This window comes from Danio rerio, chromosome 5 (assembly GCF_049306965.1).
Source record: "Danio rerio strain Tuebingen ecotype United States chromosome 5, GRCz12tu, whole genome shotgun sequence".
NCBI lineage: Eukaryota > Metazoa > Chordata > Actinopteri > Cypriniformes > Danionidae > Danio > Danio rerio.
In genome coordinates this window covers 45335428-45357136 of record NC_133180.1, presented here as the reverse complement: position 1 = coordinate 45357136, position 21709 = coordinate 45335428, and the positions used below count along the sequence as shown (strand labels likewise).

General features: G+C 35.1%; 1 long non-coding RNA gene across 1 annotated transcript; it reads left to right on the top strand.

Annotated features, from left to right (window-relative positions):
• Nucleotides 1-5561: 5561 nt before the first annotated feature.
• Nucleotides 5562-9701, top strand: LOC141385852 (uncharacterized). Its single transcript, XR_012406963.1, has 2 exons — nucleotides 5562-5714; nucleotides 6160-9701. It is a non-coding gene; the product is annotated as an uncharacterized lncRNA (long non-coding RNA).
• Nucleotides 9702-21709: the final 12008 nt, after the last annotated feature.

The following is a 21709-nucleotide window of genomic DNA, read 5'->3' as shown; positions in this document are numbered from 1 at the left end:
ATGTCGAAGGAAGGAGGAAGGACACAGAGGCTAAGCAAATGAAGAGGGTGGAGAAAAAAACTGAGGCTTCCACGGGAGCCCTGCAGACCTGTTTGTGTTTGTGTTCAACGAGAGTCCATTGACAACATTGACCAAGTGCACTGAGCCTTCTCACTTACAACCCCACAATACCTCTTTCTGTCCTATAGTCGCCCATTATGTCTATTTACCAACTCTGAATACTCCTCCAAGACTCAACTTGAGCTTCTCTCCTTGTGTCTACAGACTCTCTCATAAATACGAATAGGAAAAAATGTTTTTTTTGGGTTTTTTTTGTGAAACTGAGCACCGAAGGAATAGATTGAAGCAGAAAGCGAGTTTGAAAGAAAAAGAAAATTTGCTGACACGGGGCATAACTTAATTTCCACGGTCACAGGGCAGCTGCGAGGACCGGCCTGCTGTGGAGGGCCATTTTAACTTCAATGGCTCCAATGACCCTGAAGAGCAACTCGCTCTTCATCCCAGCTTCACTCCTATTGAAGGAACTGACCAGAAGGATTTATAGGTCCGATTTAAAGAAACAAGTCATCAATGGCAGTTTCCTATTGATCATCCCTCTGCCTCAAGAGAGCAGACAACTGATGTGTTGGTATGTGCTTTTAGAGATTTAACCCCTGAGGAGATGAAAGTAAACAAACAGTGGTGCTGTTTAAGAAATGAGAGGCTTGACTGCACAGAGAATAGGACTAGATCTGTTTAAATGTTTGTTTTATGTTTCGCTTGTTTCTTGTGTGCAGGGATGGACAAAAATACCTTAAATTGTATTTTAAAAGAAATTAACATATACCTCAATTTTACCTGTATCAAAATAAACTGCCAACTCATTCATTTCTACTTCTGTACATGAGTAGATATTCATAAACCTTTGTTTCTTTCATTTTAGTATCATTTTGTTTCAAATTTCATACAGAAAGTCCTGTCTTGAAGATGTTTAATCACTGAATAAACCATGTAATGCAGGTAAATGAGTTGGAACTGTACTATATATCCTCATTGTATTTCCATCTATTGAGTGGCCAGTAAAATTGACAACATTTGAATTTTTTTTGCTCACATAATTAAAAAAATAAATCTTCAAAACCTAATGTAAAAACTCGATTTCTGAAAATCTTCTGTTTTAGTCATTTTCAGTGCTAGAAAGATTACTGAAAAATCGGTCACACTTTACAATAAGGTTCATTAGTTAATGTTAGTTAATGCATTTACTAACATGAACAAACAATGAACAATACATTTACTACTCTATTTGTACATGTTAGTTAACGTTAGTTAATGAAAATACAGTAGTTCATTGTTAGTTCATGTTAACTCATGGTGCATTAACTAATGTTAACAGGCATGGACTTAGATGTTAATAATGCATTAGTAAATATTCAATTATGATTAATAAATGCTGTACAAGTGTTGTTCATGATTGGTGATATGTTAGTAAATGCATTAACTAATGAACCTTAATGTAAAGTGTTACCGAAAAATCATACTCAAGAAAAACGCACCATTACTTTTCTAAAAATGTAGTGAAAGTAGAGTAAAAGTATCTGTTGTAATGTAAATATTACTCAAAGTAGGACTAAAAGGTAGACATTTCATAAGTAGTCAAGAGTAGTGAGTATTACGCTATAAAAAGCTGATGCATTTACATTTGTGCATGTGTGTTTAAACGTATAAATCTGTAGTGCATTTAGTTATTGCCCAGCAGGCACACAACATCATAAGACGTTAACATTAGGTTCGATTAGGTTGTAATGTCAGGTGACCAAAATTCAATGTCTGGCCAGCGTCTAAGGACAATGTTCTTTTGATGTCCAATAGCGACGCCAAATGATGTTGATATTTTGTTGATTTTCAGTTGTGTTGGAAGTGACCAACTTCGAGCCAACATCTTAAAAAATGTCATTTTGACGCCAAATACTGACATTTATTCTTCAGGTACGGCAACTAAAATCCAACGTCTGATAGACGTCCTAGTGGTAACGTCCACACAATATCAAGCTGTAACATCATTAGATGTTAATATTTGGTTAATTTTAGGTTTGACATTAATGTCGGCCTGATGTTGGGTACTCAACCCAATTTTTATTTCCAAACAAAATACAATGTCCCCATGTTGTTGGGGTACACCATAAATCTGACGTCATGTTGACGTCTTGTGCCTGCTGGGTGTTTTAGGACATTTTGGTCATAATGCAGTAAACAGCCGTCATCTTCTCATCAGTGACATGCATCTAAACAGTCTCTATAGGTTAATGTGTGTAGAGGTTTTGGATATCTTCTTGGATACTTCTTTCAAACAGTTTGCTGCAATTATAAAATAAATCACCCATGTCTTAAGGTAGTTCATTATGATTTACCTTCTGTGTGCAATCTGATTGGACAGGAATCACAGGACGGATTTTTCGAATCCCCATAGACAAGAAAAAATAAAGTAGTGACTGCAGGCTGAAGGAAAATAGTGGTCACAGCAATAAAAATGCATTCAAGGGAAATTAAAAGTACACATTTTTAAAACTACTAAATTACAGTAATTTAAGTGTTTGTAATTTGTTACTTTATGATACTGGTAATTTCGATAAAACATATCTCTAAAAATGGAGTTATCAGTTTTTGCAAATAAACTCTTCTTAGACAGACATCTTTCCTCTTCATCAAACACTGCACACCTGCAGATCAACTAAAAGTAGTGTAGGATCAAGACTATAGGACTTGTTTTTATGTAGTCAATGTCGTTTTTTCCTGGAATCTAAATCAGCAATCCACCTAAAACTACTATTATTTGTGCACTTTTCTCATTCTCCCAAGAGTTCTTTAACTGCAGAGTCTCAGTTTAACCCTTTAGTGAACACCAGTACACCATTTTAGGTCTATAATGTCCATCCATACTCCAAGCATTTCCTCAATACTAATAATTATTCTGGTATGATCTCAAGCCTAGGCAAATAACTGAGAAAGCACCAATCAGAGTCTGTATTTATATTATGTCATCATGTAGACTTCCTACGAAGTATTTTGAAAAGTCCAAAAATACAAGAATCTAAAGTATTTTAATACAAATTATTGAGCCATTTTCATCATCCCTGTCAAACTCAAATTACAAAATACTATTTATTTTATATAAAATAGGCATTTTAAATACTTGTATCATAAATACTGCCCAATCCTTGGATGTGTGTGTGTATATATATATATATATATATATATATATATATATATATATATATATATATATATATATATATATATATATATATATATATATAAACCACAACTTTTTTTAACTTTTAAATTGAAATAGTAGCCTAAATATTTAGTGATATATTATATAATTCTGTAAACTCACAATTGTGGAAAATAAAATATGAATTCTAAGAAAAAGGTAAGACAAATATTTCAAATGATAAAGGATTGTGAGGTAAAAATGCTGCAATTACAAAACAGAAACTCCAAGTGTAAGACAAAAAACTTGTTTCTTGCTTTTCAGAGTTTATGTCTCACAACTTAATTATAAGATATAAATCCAGAATTGGAAGCAGAAGAAAAAAAAGGATTGTAAGTTAAAAGATCACAATTTTAATTTAGGTTTCCATACTTTTTGGACTAGCTGCTTATATGCATGACTACTGCTTTAAAATCACAACTATAATAACATCTATAAAGTAGAACGCTGCATTACTCTGTGCTTTTCAAAACCAGACAGTTTACCCTGCTGTTATAGATTACAGAGCAATTTAACTACACTGCATTAACCTATTAATCCCCACATTCCAAAAATAAATGTCAAAGCGATGTAAATTCCTTCCAATATATGATTATCTTCTAAGAGCATTTTTCTTCATTTCTGCTCCATTCAATGTCAGCCTGTTCAAAGCCCACATTAAACTTGTTTTGAACTGAATGTGTTCTTTCATACACTGAAGGATAAACCCAGAGCAGTGCTTGTGTATATGGTATAGCAGTTTGTTTCAATGAACAGCAATTCTTTAGCTTCCTACTTGTTTCTTTTATTCCCCAGGAACCCTACAAACTTTGTTTTAGCAACTGATGATGCTTTATTTCGAGATGAGATCAAGTCAAGGGTGCACTCGGCAGTGGTCACCATGAATTACCAAGCACAACAACATCAAATGATTAACTAAGTGCAATATCAATCAAAGACAATAAAATGGAGAATGCAAACAGAGAGAGGGAAGGGGCGAAGAAAAGCTTGAACAGAATAAATAATGAAGCCCTAGCGAGGGAGTTGTTAAGAGTTAATAGTCTCTCAGAAACTGAATGGGGGCTGGGGGTTTCACTCTATTAAGTCGACCCCCAGGGCCATGGGCCAAATTGCACCCAGTTGTTTTCCTGAAAGAATTCATCCTTCACACATTCATTTCCTCCATTATGTTGTCTCCTTTCATGGCAAAGGCCATGCCAAAGTACCCATGGTTTGGGTTTCTGACTTGGTACAATCTGAGAGAAAGTCTGAGAGAGAGAGAGAGAGAGAGAGAGAGAGAGAGAGAGAGAGAAGGAGTTATAAATATGTTAAATTCTTCAGCAAGTTTACATGGCTTTGTATAGCAAACATAAATAGGCCCCCGGTATAATGAGTTCAGTTTGAATTAAGCATTTTAACACAAAAACCAATAGAATTCAAATCCAAAGGAATTTTCATTGCAGTTTGTGGTGTGAACAATGACAACAAAATTTAATCTGATCTCATGTGTTAAGTTTGTCTGTGGTTCATTTGTCAAAAGGTTATGCTGATTTTTTAAGATTATTAACATGCATCACTGTTCAACAAGCTATCATTCTCAAGCCCTTTTACTTTATCTATGCAAGATGAAAAACATCTTTAGGGATTCTCTAAATCTAGGGATCTAAGGTGCTCGATTTTCTTATAGTCATCATTAAATCTAAATGTATGCATTTATTTAGTTATAGTGCATATTGAAGTGCAACCTTAAGGTGAACAATTCATCTGTGCAAGTTAATCCACTGTTTTGGTAATCTTTAATCAAAAAACATTTGCTTCATCTCTGGAATGGAATGGCCCCTACAACTGTTATATTTCTTCGAGTAAAAGAGAAGAGGAGGTGCACAAAAACAAAAGCCCTGCCCCTTATTTAATATACAGTTTCAATTAGAATTACATTATCATACTGAAGTAAAAGTCTGCAGCAACTTCCTGTTCAAGCAGACTTTAAAATATTTTCTTGAACTGCAATCTCTAATAAATACCATTAAATAAAAAATAACCTGAAATAAATAATTCACTCATTCATTCATTTTCTTTTGGGCCTAAAAGAACGGTTCCAGAAAGCAGGGAAGACAAAAACAGAAGCCAAAAAATAAAACAAACAAGTAAATAACAGGGTAAGAATGTGGTAAAATCTGAAAATGTAGTAAAAATCAGGGGGCTTTTCCTTTTTCTGGAATGCTTTTTAAAACACTGCAGTTGGATTTAGGTGGGTGGGTCCATCGTTGCGTTTAATACACTATTAGTTGGGTTTAGGGAGGGGGTGGGATCGGTCGGTTGGTTAGTCAGTCAGTCAGTCAACAGTGGCTTCTGGTGGATTTACACGAGAAGAGCAGGCACGAATGGCACTAGCAAGAGAGATTTGAGATCTCAAAAATCATACACAGAAAAAACATAGCTCCTGGGACGTATTTTGCTTTCTCCAGAATTGTCTATACGGGTAGGTAATCAGAATGAGCCTTGGTTGTACATTGCAATTGCATGCAAACTAATTCTCATTGTAGTATTAACAGACTGTCTGCTTAATATCTGGTAGTACTGCTCAGCCAACAGATATTCTCCTCCATACTATAAGAACGTTTGCAAATAGATGTCAACTCACACTAAATGTAGCTCTAATCTCAACCTTACAGTCTAATAATACTCTAATGAAAATTTGTTGGCATGTAGTTGCGATGAGACTTAAAATTAAAGGAACCATCAAAATAAATTAAAGTAATAAAGTAATACCCTTTTTTCTGATGATGATGATGATGATGGAGATACTGTGTATATATAATCATATATTTGAAAATGGAAGGGTACTAACAACTTTGTACATGTCTGTACAAACCCAGCATTGTAACTGTTTGTTTTTCTGTATGTTCCCTCTGGTGAACAAAAAGAGATGCAGGAAGTCAAAGGAGCTAGAAGTGTAAAGCATAAATAAATGAAAATGAGGAGCACATAAGAGAACGAAACCAAAAGCAGATATGAGAAGAGTTATACCTATAGCTGTGGGTCCAGCTGCCTCAAATCAAACCTGCTCCCAACAGGCAACAACTTCTGCAGAGAGGGTCAAATATTCCCACATCCCTCCTAATGGACACATATATGGCCATCTTCTCTGTTTTTTTCTCCCTCCCACTGTCCTGTTCAGGCAGGAGCCAAAATAACAACCTATTTGTGCTCTCTCTCTCTGTATCCCCCTGGGACAGGCTGATTGGGAAAGAAAATGTTTGGACTCCAGGCTCCATTTTTCTTTGATAATCACTTTCCTTGACAAACCTGCTCCAGTTGGCTCCTTCCCAAACAATGTGTGAACTGCGACCTTTTTATTTGGTTTTTGAAAAAGATTAGGAAAATAGAGCTGACTTTGAAGACCCACTAAACCTGACAATCACTTAATGCATGAACTGAGCTTATATGTTTTTTTTTTTAATCAAGGGATTTGTTAAGAGATTTCTTTGGTTGGAGACAAAAAAGTGAATTATAAGCTATGCTTCCACCCACCTATTTTATGGACATTTTGGATATGCACATAAAAAATATTGTTTAATATTATGGAAACGTCAAGATGTGCATAAATTTTGAAAATGCGCATTAAAATGTATGTGCATAACTCAGTAGGATAAACTTAGAAAACATTCATATAAACTACGATAGAAACACTTTTACCAAACAAATTCTAGTATGCGCATTAAAAATGGTCATAAGATTTGTATGTGAAATACAAATGTGTGTGAATGGACAAAGCAGCAGGCTGAGCGCATTGTAAAACATCTGAAATGTTGTTTTGGGCATTCTAAAATGCCTTAACCATTTCAGTATTAGTGTTATTACCTCACTAATTACCTCCAGAATTTTTGAGAGTGTCTGTGCTCCGCATCTCAAGCCTTTAAACACCACCTAGCGCTCATTGTGTGTCGGCTTATTGTCTTCTGAGGCACAAGTCATTTATTAAATAAAAAAAAGCTTTATGCAGCTTATCCTACGGCAGCAAATCCCATTTTTTATGTTGATATTTGGCGCCTTTTAATCTGGAAGTGACAATTTTGTTTTCTTTGACTTTGTTATGGTTTCTCATTTTCTTTCTTAACACATAATTTTAAAGTATTATTTTCAGATATATTACATGTAATTACTGTAGTAATTGTATTAAATTAATGATAAACAATGCAACTAATCCTAAATCTAACCAGCAACCAAACCCTAACCATACACTGTAAAAATCCAACTTGAAAAAAGTTGAAAATACTTATTTTTGTTTTGTTGCTGTAGCAAAAATCTGTAAAAATGTCTGTACAACTATATTTAACAAGTTTACTTAACCTAAACCAACATTTTCTTCATTAAGTTAAAAGATTCGCTTTGTGAGCAAAACTTAGCAAGTTCACCCAAAAAAGCTTCTGCTAACTTGTTACTATATGTTGAGTTAATTTCAGACCTCCTCGCTTGAAAGAATAAAGGTTGCTGTATTTATAACCCTAACAACATCTAATAAAATAATAGTAACACCAATAATAACATTAATGCCATTATTATGTACAATAACAACAACAACAAAAAACTACTGCAATAAAGCTAACATAATTTGAAATTATTATTCATTTGTAATTTAACTTTTTTGGGAGGACACAGAAAAACTTTTAATGTCTTTGTGATTAGCGCGTGTGGACTGTTAATTTGGATTTAACTGCTATTTATATGGATGTTTTTTTTTATCTAACAGAATAAAAATGAAAATTTGAATGCCTAAAAAAATTAAATAATAAAATTTACTTTAAAAAACAATTGCACAAATGATAAATCAAACGCTCAAATAATAAATCAAAATGCATTCTCAAATGAGAAATCAAATGTACTTGATATTTAATTTTCAGGAAAAACTCAGGAAATTCCAGTAATAAATGACAAATCAAATGCTCAAACTATAATTCATTCATTCATTTTCTTGTCGGCTTAGTTCCTTTATTTATCTGGGGTCGCCACAGCGGAATGAACTGCCAACTTATCCATCAAGTTTTTACGCAGCGGATGCCCTTCCAGCCGCAACCCATCTCTGGGAAACATCCACACACACACTCATACACTACAGACAATTTAGCCTACCCAATTCACCTGTACCGCATGTCTTTGGACTGCGGGAGAAATCGGAGCACCCGGAGGAAACCCACGCGAAGGCAGGGAGATAATGCAAACTCCACACAGAAACACCAACTGAGCCGAGGTTTGACCCAGCGACCCAGCAACCTTCTTGCTGTTAGGCGACAGTACTACTTACTGCGCCACTGCCTCGCCAACTATAATTCAAATGGAGAAATCTGATCACACACAAAGCTGGAAGCTCATGATTGACTGATTACTAGGACTTTAAAGACACCTCATTCACACAGACTCTTTGCTGAGTCTTGTTTTTTTTCTGTGAAGCAATATTCCCTGCTTGTCCTGCCATGTTTTGTGTATTATTTCTTAGTACCAATTTCCAAAAGAGTTTTTTGTTCACTCAACTTCAGGCACTTTAGGTCAGCACAACTGATTTTTTCAAAAGTTGAGTAAACAAGAAAAAAAAAAAGTAAATAAGGATTATTATTTTTTTGTTTAGTTTTATTCACTCAACTTCAAACATTCCAGTTCTGCAAACAAAAAATGTTCAGTTGGCACAGCTTTAAAAGTTTTGTAACAAAGTAGTTCACTTCTCCAGAAAACAAATGATCTAACTAAAACTAAATGTTTTTTTCTAACCCGCCAAATGTGGGTAGATTTCAGCTTTGGCGGGTTAGACAGATCAGTTCTTTTTCAAATAGACTTGACGAAAAGTTATGCTCGTGTACCCACAGTCTTGCTGCTTTCAAGAGCTCCAATTATGTATTTTTTAAGCAGCACCGATTGCTTTCACTTTGAACAGATTATTAATGGATCTAACGTTAACCCGTGATCATCCTTTCATTATCTCACACGGTTTGTTTTCCACCTGCTTTCATTTGCTTACACTTTTATTTGCTTTAGTTTATGTCAATATGGTTTAATTTACTTTTTTTTTTTTACTATATTTTTTTTAATGAGAGATTAACTCCCTATTTATGTGTAGTTAACTGGTGATCTGTGACCTTTAGCCAGAACAGACTACTGTGTATATTTTTAGATGTATGACAATCATTATTTTTAAAAGTCAATTGTTTTTCTTTGTTTTTTTTAAAGAAATATTTTGTTAAATAAAATGTATAGAATAAAGCTACATTTTGCTTGTTTGAACACATTTAAAATTTGTAGTTAAGAAATAATTATTGTTTGGTGTGGTCAGAGATAAATTTGGTAAATCCTTAATTTTGAGCTCTGAAACGTCATGTAAATAAAAAACAATTGCAATATAACACTTTGAAACCACAACCTATTTGCTCATGCTCATTGAGTAAACTCATAAAGGATACACAAAAAAAAGAATAAACTGAAATGAATGAGGAGGCATGTGGAGATAACAAAATCTAAATCAAGGTTTTTAGCATGTCAAAGTCAAATTTATGCATATAAAAGATATTTTCCCAACAACAGAATTATAGCTAGTGTAAGAGGCTAAATTATCATATGGATTTGATTATATGACAAAACATGTCTTTTTGACTTAAGAAGGTCCATACTGACTCCAAAGGCAGATACTAATAAAATCGGGGCCTGGTATGTGGACTTTGGGGGTTTTATGATGTGATCACATGTTGATTGGTCAGTTTGAATGTCTCAGCATTTAGGCTTAAGTCACATGGTCAAGAAAGATACAAAATAGGTGTAAAACTCTGCTCTGTCTCTTTTCCTGGCCTGTTTTTTTCTGTCTCTGCGCTCTCCTGCTCTGCTCCTCTCCTCCTCTGGAGTCTATCTTCTCTGACTCTACTGCAATCAGGCTAACTTCTGGGCCTGCTCTCTTTGTCTCTCTCTCCCTCCCCCTGTGTCGCTCCTTCTACCTCTGGTAACTTTAATTTTACATTTAAGCTGGGTACAAATTATATCACATGATTTATCATTTCATATTTGATCATTTTATACACTCATTTTGTAATGAATTCAGTTGTAACCATTGAAAGAGTTATTGTCATTAAATCATCTCATTTTCAAGTATTTGTAAACTACTTTTGATTTAACATCATCATTTAATTGTTCCATATTGCAATACAATACAATCACATAATATCAACGCTCTCCCACATTTTTAGCTATTAATACTTCCCTTATTTCCGTTTTTTGTTATGAAATTGCAGAAGAATGATTTGACTAGAAATGTAGTTTTTTACCATCATGCTGATAACTTTTTAGTCACTCGACAGAAATGAACAGTTTGAACCGCTGTAGTTTAAAACCCATTCCTACACTAGTGAAAATGGCGAGTGGCTAGTAACATTGGAAAACTATCACATTGGAAAACTACCACAGTGGCCGGTGATCAAAAAAGTTTATGTCAAGCCCTGCTGACAAATCATTTTAGGTCAGTGCAGCTGATGTTTTCAAAAGTTAACTGAACAAGAAAAACAAGGAAATAAGTATTATGTTTTTTTTTTTTTTTTTTGTACTGGCTTCAATTTTATTACAGTGTATAGTTCATTTATATAACTTAGTAGTTAAATTAATAGTTATAATGTAACAAAGACATCTTTGAGTAAAGTGTAACCTTTCTTTCTTTTTTGATTGATAGCATTAATTTCTCTCAAATTACCTATATTGCCCTATAATATTATTATTCAGCATTTTGGCCACAATAATTGTTTATTGAAAGCTTGATGTCTTGACACCCCTAATTTGTACACATCAGTGAAACAGTTGTAGTTGTTTTTTCCTGTCATCTTTCGGCTCTATCGGCTTGACTGAGAGAATGCTCTCGCACTTTGGAGCCAAAGAAAAACAGAGGAAACAACAGCTGCTGCTTTCACAGAAACTTTTCTTCCCTCTGTCCTGCTCTGCCAAAGACTGTTGAAAGTTAAAAGGGCCTGGCTACCAAAAAAAAAAAAAAAAAAAAAAACAGCTTCCCTCCTCCCCTGCCCCACACGCCCACACAGGGGTATTGGTTTACTGCCCGTATTGGGCTTCGAGAGAGGAGATCTTTGGCCTGAATCCTGCAGCCTTCATTATGGCACCTCGATGAAGGACGTAGAAGGAATCCGGCACAATTATTCCTCCTCTGACCTCGCTCTCTCAACACACTTGATGAGCGAGTGGAGAAAAATGAGGAATTTTAATCAGAGATTCCTGACATCCTGCTCGGGTTCTGTTGCCATTGGGCCTTGGTTCTGGGCAGGTGTGTGTCCTGCACATCTTGTCAAGTGCCAGTGCTGCCTTATTAGATTGAGTCAAATTACAGCAACTCAGCACACTAGGAGACAGTGCAAGCACAGTGTGATGAATGCTATTCAAAGAGAGAGAGAGAGAGAGAGAGAGAGAGAGAGAGAGAGAGAGAGAGAGAGAGAGAGAGAACAAGATAAATGATTTAGCTTTATTCTGTTTTCTAGACAAACATGTCAACAGTTAGCTCACCTTTCACCTTTGGCTATTTGGTTTGATTTAAATAAACTCTGGTGTGGTTGTTTTGTTAGTGTTGTTAATTTTGAATAAGTGCAGATGCTGACATTTGAACCTTCCCGGCAGAGCAGACACACAATGTCATAAGACATTAATAATAGGTTAGATTTATGTTGCCAGTGTCTAATGAAATGACGTTGATATTTGGTTGATTTTAGGTTGTGTTGGAAAGTGACCAAAATTCAATGTCGAGCCAACATCTCAAACCAGCATCATATTGACGTCAAATACTGACATTTATTTGTCAGGTATGACAACCAAAATCTAATGTGTGATAGACGTCATATTCGTAACGTTCACAAAATTTAGTCAAGCTGTAACATCATTAGACATTGATTTTTTGTTGTTTTTAGGTTGGAAAGTAACCAAAACGCAATGACTGTCTGACGTTGGACATTGATGTCAGCCTGACTTTGGATTCTAACTTCAACCTAATTTTTCCAATTTCCCATTTATAATCAAAATGCAATGTCCCATGATGTTGGGGTACAACATCAATCTTTTTTCAAACAAACTCTGGTGTGATAAAAGATATCCAAATGAACCCAAACACAAGACATTATATCATAAGAAGAGTTCAAGAATAAAAGGACCTAATACTCAAACATATCTACTTTTTTTATTTCATCCCCCTTGTGATGTTGCTCATTAGGGTTCAAGGTATTTGCTAGAACGCATTTACTTAAAACAAATTGTATTTTGAAGTGCTTCATGAGTTTGCAGATGATAAAAGTCACATGTATGCACATACAACAAGCTTTTATCATCCAGCAACCACATTATTTTGAATAGTTAAGCTCCATCGGAAAATACAACATTTGTCTTGAGAAAAAAGAAAAAGGTTTGTTTTGCATCTCTCCATTTTATAGCAAGCATTTTTCGAGATGTTTTTCGACATTGATGTTTGTGTGATTTTCACTGACGGTGAGCTGAGTGAATTTACAAATCATTTCCTGACATTTGATGGCTTGAAAATATAAAGAATTGCGAAAAAAGTTAGAAGCCATGAAAGAAAAATTAAAGTTGACCTATACTATATAAATCACAGTTATAAAGGGTTTAAACAAAGTTGTGTGGCAGCAGTCTGTGAAAATTAACAGCTTCTGATGATAAAAAAAAAAAAAAAAAAAAATATATATATATATATATATATATATATATATATATATATATATATATATATATATATATATATATATATTGTTAATGATATTTTCAACCCAAGCTCATTCTGGAAACGTAGCCCCGCGGACATTTCTGGAGACCGCGATTTACGTGGCCGGAGGTACGTAAGGCCGCGTTTAGTTTTTTTCGAGCGAACGCTGCGGAGCGTGTGGCGCCGTTCCGCCCCTCCTCTTCGCGCTCGCCGGCTGACGGCTCGCCTCCGAGTGGAGGGCTTTCCAGATGCAACCAGTTTGTTCGCTTAGCTCACAGCGCTGCGTCGGCGGAGCGGAAGCCCCGGAGGAGGAGGAGCTGGCCGCGGGGACGACGACCGGGATCGAGTCCGGGAAACAGCGGTTCCGGAAATCAAGGAAAGACGAAAAACAGAATTCGAAAAATAAGGGCGAGAACGCGGCGGTATCCAAAAACACGGTCGAAATCGAAGACGAGGGCTTTTGCTTTTTTTTTTTTCTGGACGGCTTTTGCGAACCGTCGCTCGGGTTTAGGGAAGAAGGTGGAGGAGGAGGAAGAGGAGGACGGCTGAGTCGGCTGAGTCAGCCGATCCGGCGGCTTTTCGCGCGAGAACGGTGCGGGCGCGAGAACGGGCGCGAAAACAAAAACCGCTCGAATACGTACCTCCCGGGACGTAAATCGCGGTCCGCAGAAACGTCCGCGGGACTACGTTTCCACAATGAGCCTGGGTTAGATATTTTTATAATAACTGCAAAGTGTCTGCAAAAACACTTTGATAGACATTCTCCCTTTGTACGTTATCAGAGGGGGAAAGTCCCACCCCTTAGTGATTATTTCTCTCATTAGCATGTAGAATGTTAAATCTGCCAGTATGCTGGCAGGCATTTATAGCTCCACCCTCTTTTGAATCTCATTTAAATTAATAGCGGCAATCACCAAAATGGCCCAATTGCCATAAAAGCTTAAAACATTGCGTCTGAGGTATTTTGAACTGAAACTTCACATACACACTCTAGGGAAATCAGAGACTTATTTTACATGTTGTAAAAGGGGGCATAATAAGTTTTAAATGAAACTCACTCTGCAAATCCTGTGTGCTTGGCTAGACCATTTTGTGCTTGAACTACTCCAAGTTATGTTTAACTATAACTTTAGCAACTCAGAAGCAGTAAACATCAGCAATAGTAGCACGCAATAATCGTCTCTCTGCGCACAAGCGTTCACAGTGTGAATGCATTGCAAACAAGACCAAATGTATCTTGGTATTGACCAAGAAAACCAAGAAAACAGTGGGATCACACTTAAAGAGACCATTTAGGCCGTTTTTCTAGTGAACTAATTTGCTTTTAATAGAGAGAATAAAGCAAGCCAGGAAATTTTGAGGCACGTTTCTAAATTTAAACCACTTATCATGATTCTGCACTCCATTAAATGAGGGAAGGAAAGTGATCGATTACATTAGCCAACATTCAATAATTAATAAAACATTTAGAATAGTTAGGGAAAACATTAGGGAATGGTGCTTATGGAACACAGTAAGGCAAGAAAATTATTCAATTCATACAACTCACTAATGGGACATTTTGTTTTAATAAGCTTTAGACTTAATCACATAATATTTCATAATGTGTCTTTTCATCTTTAGAAGACCACAATATCTTAGTAATCTTTCCTAACAATTATTTCTTGCCAAGGGCATGAACATTATATCACATCGGGGAGCTAATTACAGTGCAACCAAGTTCTCATTTAGAAATTAGTAGCCTACAAATCATTTCAAATTTACATGCAATTTTGGCATTTTGTGTTTGTTGTGGGACCAACCACAGCACACATTCAGATGGCATATTATCATTTCCCTTCTGAGAAATGTTGGCGTATTATATCATAGTATGATGGTATCTAACAAATATGATAATGTTCAAAGACATTTTGACTCACACAGATTATCATGGGCAATTACTGTGTATATTATGAAGTGTATATTAAAATGACACAAATATTTTCTTTTTCCAGTGATTGTAATACGTTTGATGTGGATTTTTATTACCTTATTAGTTTCAAACAGTGCTAAATAATGTAATATTTTGTTCTTATACAAGTTAGTCTAACTTATACCTATCTTCCATGTAATATTCCTTAGGTATGTGAGCAAAATGAACGGAACTTTCTTTAAACCATTTAGGTTCCCTACAAATACCATTTGCATGTTTCTGAATGCCATTTGCCTTTAACAACGTTAAAGTTTAATACCTTATTCAAGTTACCAATTACATTTCAGAAATGTTCTTTCTATGGGTACATGAGTCGATTCAGTTGGAAGTGCCTTGTGCTATGAAATTTTAATATATGCCTCTGTCCAACTCTCAAGGAGCACTGCTTTTGCTATGTTACGGACCAAAGAGTGAGCAAGAACCTGTTTAAACTATGGAAAGCACCCATAATTCCTCAGGGGATTATTTCCCATTTACTGCAACAGCAGTATGACCCTTGAGTCTTAAAAATAGATAAACCTCACGAGATACCAGGACAATATCCCGTTGGAAACCTCTCAGATGTTGCCCTTTTCCACTGATCTGAAACCAGTTGAGTGTTTCACTTGTAACTGTAAACCTCAAAAGATCAGAAATGTGAAAGTGGTTTCTGGATCAGTGCAAACAGGCAATGTGAGGCCATGTGGTTTAACACTGATGTTTACTCTGTTCATCATGCTTCAGAAAACGTGTTTATCTACTAGTGGAACTGTGCAAGGTGCTTGAAACAGGAGGGAAAAAAATAACTAGGTAAATCAGTCACTTTCTGCAAAGAGTCAATTCAACTTTGATGACCCTCTTTATATATTTTACTATTTAGAAAATAAAATCTACCTTCTTCTGCATCTGTCTACACCTGACAAAAGATGTCGCCTCTCCAAGGTTTAGGAACAACAAATAAAAACTTGACTTCTAGTTGATCATTTGGTATCAGAAGTGGCTTATATAAAAGGCAAAGACCTCTTGATTACGCTTATTTTACCAAAATAAAATATGATCATGCTTGATTTTTAATTATTTAATTAAGACAGTAAAGTCTGACTTTGCTTAGACAAAAATCTTGTCACTTAAAAGAAATAATGTACAGCATAGAATATAAATTCATGCTGCAGTGGAAAAAGAATTAATATTGTGTCTGACTACCATGAGCTTGGATGACTGCATCCATACATCTCTACAATGACTCAAATAACTTATTAATAAAGAAATAATTAATAAAATCTTATTAATAAAAATCCTCTGGAACGGCAAAGAAAGCTTTCATGCAGGACTCCCAGAGTTCATAAAGATTCTTTGGATTAATCTCCAATTCCTCTTCCTTCATCTTACCCAAGACATGCTCAATAATGTTCATGTCTAGTGACTGGGCTGGCCAATCCTGGAGCACCTCAACGTTCTTTAATTTCAGGAAATTTGATGTGGAGGTTGAAATATGAGAAGGAGCGCTATCCTGCTGAAAAATTTGCCCTCTCCTGTGGTTTGTAATGTAATGGGCAACAAAATTGTCTTGATACCTCAGGCTGTTGATGTGGCCATCCACTCTGCAGATCTCTCGCATGCCCCCATAATGAATGTAACCCTAAACCATGATTTTTCCTTTACCAAACTTGACTGATTTCTGTGAGAATCTTGGGTCCATGCAGGATCCAATAGGTTTTCTGCAGTATTTGTGATGATTGGGATGTAATTCAACAAATGATTCATCGGGAAAATCTCCTTCTATCTCTTTTCCAAATATCAACTAGAGGTCAATAATTTTTTGTTGATCTTACAACTGGGATTGGTGACAAGACTTTTAACTCAGGTTGTGTACTTTTTATATATCTGGTTACATCTGGTTTAGGAAACTTCCTTTTCTAAAACAACTGAAACAAATAGTTGTAAATAATAAAAAAGCGCTTCAAACATTTAATTCAAACAAACCATGACTGAAAGATGTGTTTGATCTTGTTTTTATTCTTCATTAAAATAACATTACATTTGGCATTTTAACATTAGTACCACGGCATATCTGTGTCCAAAGCTTTTAAAGCAATTAAAATTAGCCTTGATGTCTTAGAATAAAAAAGAGGAATATTTGGTATGACTTTATTTTGATGGTTCCTTAACACATTTTGTTGACTTTAAGTTACATTGCTAACACATGCCAATGAAGTTTCGTTAGAGTAAAAGTAGACTGTACAGTTGGGGTTAAAGTTGGGTTAGTAGTAGTTAGTGTAAACTGACATGTACTTGCAAAGTTTTTTTTATAGTGTGCCTGTTGGTGGAGCAGTGTCAGCAGATATTGAGCAAAAATTAACCTTCTACTACCTTAAAAGGCATCATCAAAGAAATCAACCTGATTTCACAGAGTAGGACATCTTTGTTGATTCTTGAACAACATTCCAATCAGTCAATCAAAATTAAGGGATACATTTATCATTTATGTTAAGTTTAGGTTTATGCACTTCTACATGATTGTTATCCAGCTCATATTTTGGGAATAATTTACAGTTATGTTTGGGTTTAGGGGTAGGGAATAGGTATGGATTACATTTTTTTTAACAAAAATGATTTTCCTGGATCAATATAAATGTTAATCCAGTATTGCATCTTACTTGGTAAAATCATGACGTATGTGATAAAGTGATACCAAATTATCTTCTTTTGAAAATTCCAATGCATCAAGACTAATTTTCATTTCCAACAAGCACTCACAACAGAGAGCAATGGTACACTGTAAAAAATTGCTGTTAAAAAACAGTCAGATTCTACGGTAAAATAATGTTTTTTCACTAAAACAGTAATATTCTGTTAAAAACAGTGCTTTCTGGGTAACATTTTTGTTTTCGAGAAAGTAACCAACTGTAGAAAACTGTGAGCTAACAGAGTTCAGATTCGATGTTTTGAAGTCTGTGTTTGAAATCACACTTTGTGTCCTTGTTCACTATTTCATACACTAGTTAACTAATATAGTTCACCTGACTGTTTTAATGAACACTAATGAGTGAATTCAGACACTGATGAACACCTGCTGTTAATAATTACAATTACTGAAGAAAATAAACAAGAAACACAAACAGTGACTTGAGTTACAACATTAAATAAAATCAAATAAAATAAAACAGCTTCAGTCTCAGCAGAGGATCATTAAACAACTCCACAAACAACAGCAGACACACTTATTACTGACTGATTTGACTTCCATACTATTCACATTGAGATCCAACAGAAATTAAGGTGTTTTTTGTGTCACCGTAATGGAGTGAGGGGCTGGTTTAGTTGGGCTCTTCACCCTTGAACTGATTATTTCAGACTCTTCAATCACTATAATAAACAGTTAACAAAATGCTTGAATTATAGCAGTCAAGTTGGAAAGTCAATAAATAGAGAAATATATTTGTCTGAAATTAGTTCTGATAAATGTTTTGGTATAAATCTGGAAGAAGGGCCTCATGCAATAGATTTTATGTTTAGTTACAGGTATTAATTAAATTACCGTAATGAGAAGTGAAAACAGAAAAGATACCTCCGTAATTACTTAACAGTTAAGAAATAACTAACAAAAACAGTTCAGTTATGACAAATACACACTCAGACCTCATGAATCTGACCTTGTATCTCAACAATGGTAACATCTCAAATGTTTCATGCTGCAATGCATGCTGGGAGTGGCATGGTACAAATATCCCAGCATGCATTGCGGTATAAAAAAAATGTTGTATAACGGTCTAAGAGTTTTCTTTACTTGTGTTTGATTCTGCTGTTGTTTATGTTTAGACTTTCAGTTGCCTGTTTGTGAGTTAAACTGTTAATTTTGTTAGTTGTCACCATTATTGAGGTTCATATGCTGATTATTGATGTCTCTTTGAGTGCGATATACACCATAGAGCAGTGTTATTGTCCAAGATATTCTTAAAAACTTCCAGAAATCGTTGCCATATATATACATAATGTAAAACAATAGATTTAACATTGAATGGGAGCAGTAAATTTTATTATACTAAATGAGAACAGACTCTGCCATTTAATAACAACTTGAACATCACCAGATCTTATTTTTTCAGATTTAGGTTTTTGGCTGGCTTGCCACAACAAAGGAGCTTTTTAAGCAAAGTTCTTAACAATTGCAGCAGCTAAGATATATAAATGTCAGGGCTAAGAGCCCAACTAAAGCAAACTCTGTTCTCCATGATGGTGACGTAAAACTTTAACTTTTTCTCAAGAAGAACTTTAGTAGATGTTATACAAAAATACATGTATTAAGTAATAAGTGTAGCTGGTGATGATGTTTGTAGAGTTGTTTAATCATCTGCTGATCATTTAAATGATTTAATCATTTGTTGTTCTTCAGGTTATTTCATTATAAAGCTGTGACTAAAGTTGTAGTTTTGTATGTTCTGTTCTTGTTTTTTCCCTTCAGTATTTCTTCATTTGTTCATTGTTAATCCTCAATTATCATTTAATTAGTCAGTTAATTAATGAATTTACTTCAGCTTTGCTACATGTTTCTTGAACACTCAGTAGTGTGGACACTTCAATAAAAAGTGAAGTATATGCTCTGGGGTTTAAAGGGTTAAATTTGTGAGAGGTAAAAACACAGTGTAAAAATGTATTTTAACAGTAATATACTGTTAATTTACACAACGGAAGTAGACTGTTAAAAAACAGTATATTGCTGGCAACCACAGCTGCCAGTAGATTACCGTTAAATCAAGGAAAAAACAGTATTTTACTGTAAAACCTGAAGCTAATTTCTTCTGTGTGTCACCGTTGTGGAGGAGAGTAGAGCCAGTGTATCAGTTAAAGATGAACAATGAACTGCTGATGTTTTTCTGCATGTTTCTCTATCTAAAGACAGCAGCTGTTTAGTGGCTGATGCAGTCAGAATCTCTCTGGTGATTCCAGATTTACATGTATGTGTGCTGTTGTGAAAAATAAGACATTAGAGTTAAACCAAACTTTTTTAATTAACTAAAATAAGTTATCATTATAAGTATGCTTCTAAGCATATATAGCACATTACTTCATAAACTCATTCAGCAGTTGACCAAGTTGAGGCAGTTGCTTTCAGTGAGCAAAATGAGTTCACTTGAGTATTGTGTAAATCAATGTAGTCCATGTATTTTTACAGCAACATACTGTAAAATAACAGTACATTGCTGGCAACTGCAGCTGCCAGTATTTTCCTGTTTTTTAACAGGACAATTTTTAACAGTGTATAAGCACAAAAAGTAAAGGCTATTTTCTTCTTAAAGGATCACCGCAGCTTTTCCAGGCGGATTCAGAGCCCTCGTTCCACTCTAATGTGCTTATCCAAACAGGCCAGCAATGAAGAGGTTAAAGGGTCAAATTTGTTCACATTTGCCTTTTCGTGCTTTGATTCAAGCTCTCATTCTCAAGCACCTGTTGCCACCCCTCCTTTTGGTTTGTCTTATTTTTGTTTATTTTGGGATGTATCCATTTGCTGCAGGCATTTCACAGCTCGAGCTTTAAGATGGCCAGTGAGATCTGTGGGATGCTTAACCCTTCTGCCCTGAGCCATTGGATAGGAAACAGTTGTGCCGAACACCAGCACAGCTCACCCCTTAAACAAACTGTTTAAGAAGGAATGATTTACTAATTAAAAGAACAGTTCACACCAAAAATCATAGGTTTTTCAATATTTACTCACCTTCATGTGTGGTCCCAAATTACATTTTTTACCTACCTTTTCTTCTTCTTCTGAGGAAAACAAAAGGATATAAAATAGTTTAGGAAACCAGTGTCATTTTATTTTATTCTTTTTAATTCCTCGCAATTTTCCAAATAACTGATTTAGCACATAGGGGAAAAAGTCATTTGCATTTGTTTGAACTAAGACACACACTTTTTAATGAAAGTTCATGACATTTAGTAACTTTTTGATTTTGTGGCTGATTTGTATAGATTTTTAAGATCCCATTCATAGAATTTAGTATGTTTTGCTTATCCCCAAAGAGCAGTAGGTTTAGGGGTCCTGTTAAAAATCACTGCATTTCTGCGTTGTTTGATTTTGGTGCTTTGGTGCACCAAAATCAAACCTCAAAAGGTCATGAAGGTCTGTGCTCATTGAATAAGTGCATTATATTTTTTATTTCACATTCTTTGGGACAAATAATCACAAACATTTCGGCTCAAGGACTTCTTCAGTGTGCAAAACACACCCTCTTTTTTAATTGTTAATCAAACTATATATATATATATATATATATATATATATATATATATATATATATATATATATATATATATATATATATATATATATATATATATATATATATATATATATATATTTCTCTTTTTTTCACCTTTATTATTAATATCACAACTATACGCGGTGACAAAGAGGAGGCAAAACAAGGGCAATCGCCATCAGCTGGACAGGAGTGGGAATTACAGTTAGCTACAAAATACAATAGATCACCCTCAGCATAATCCGTCAAAATGAAGGATCACCTTCAGATTTTTCGGTCACTGCTGAAAAAATTTGTCAATGACGGAAAATATTTGGTTAACGATTAACAGTTAACAACCTCTCCATGTTTGATTTTGCTTTTATATACACAATTATGCCGTCAAACTGTTGTATAAACGCAATATCACACTCGTAGCAGTGCGATATGGCTGTATATCGGCACTGGTGTGGGCACTAAGGCACTTGGCCTGCGGCCTCGTGCCAACGCACGCCTCCCACCAGTGCCGATATACAGCCCTATCGCACTGC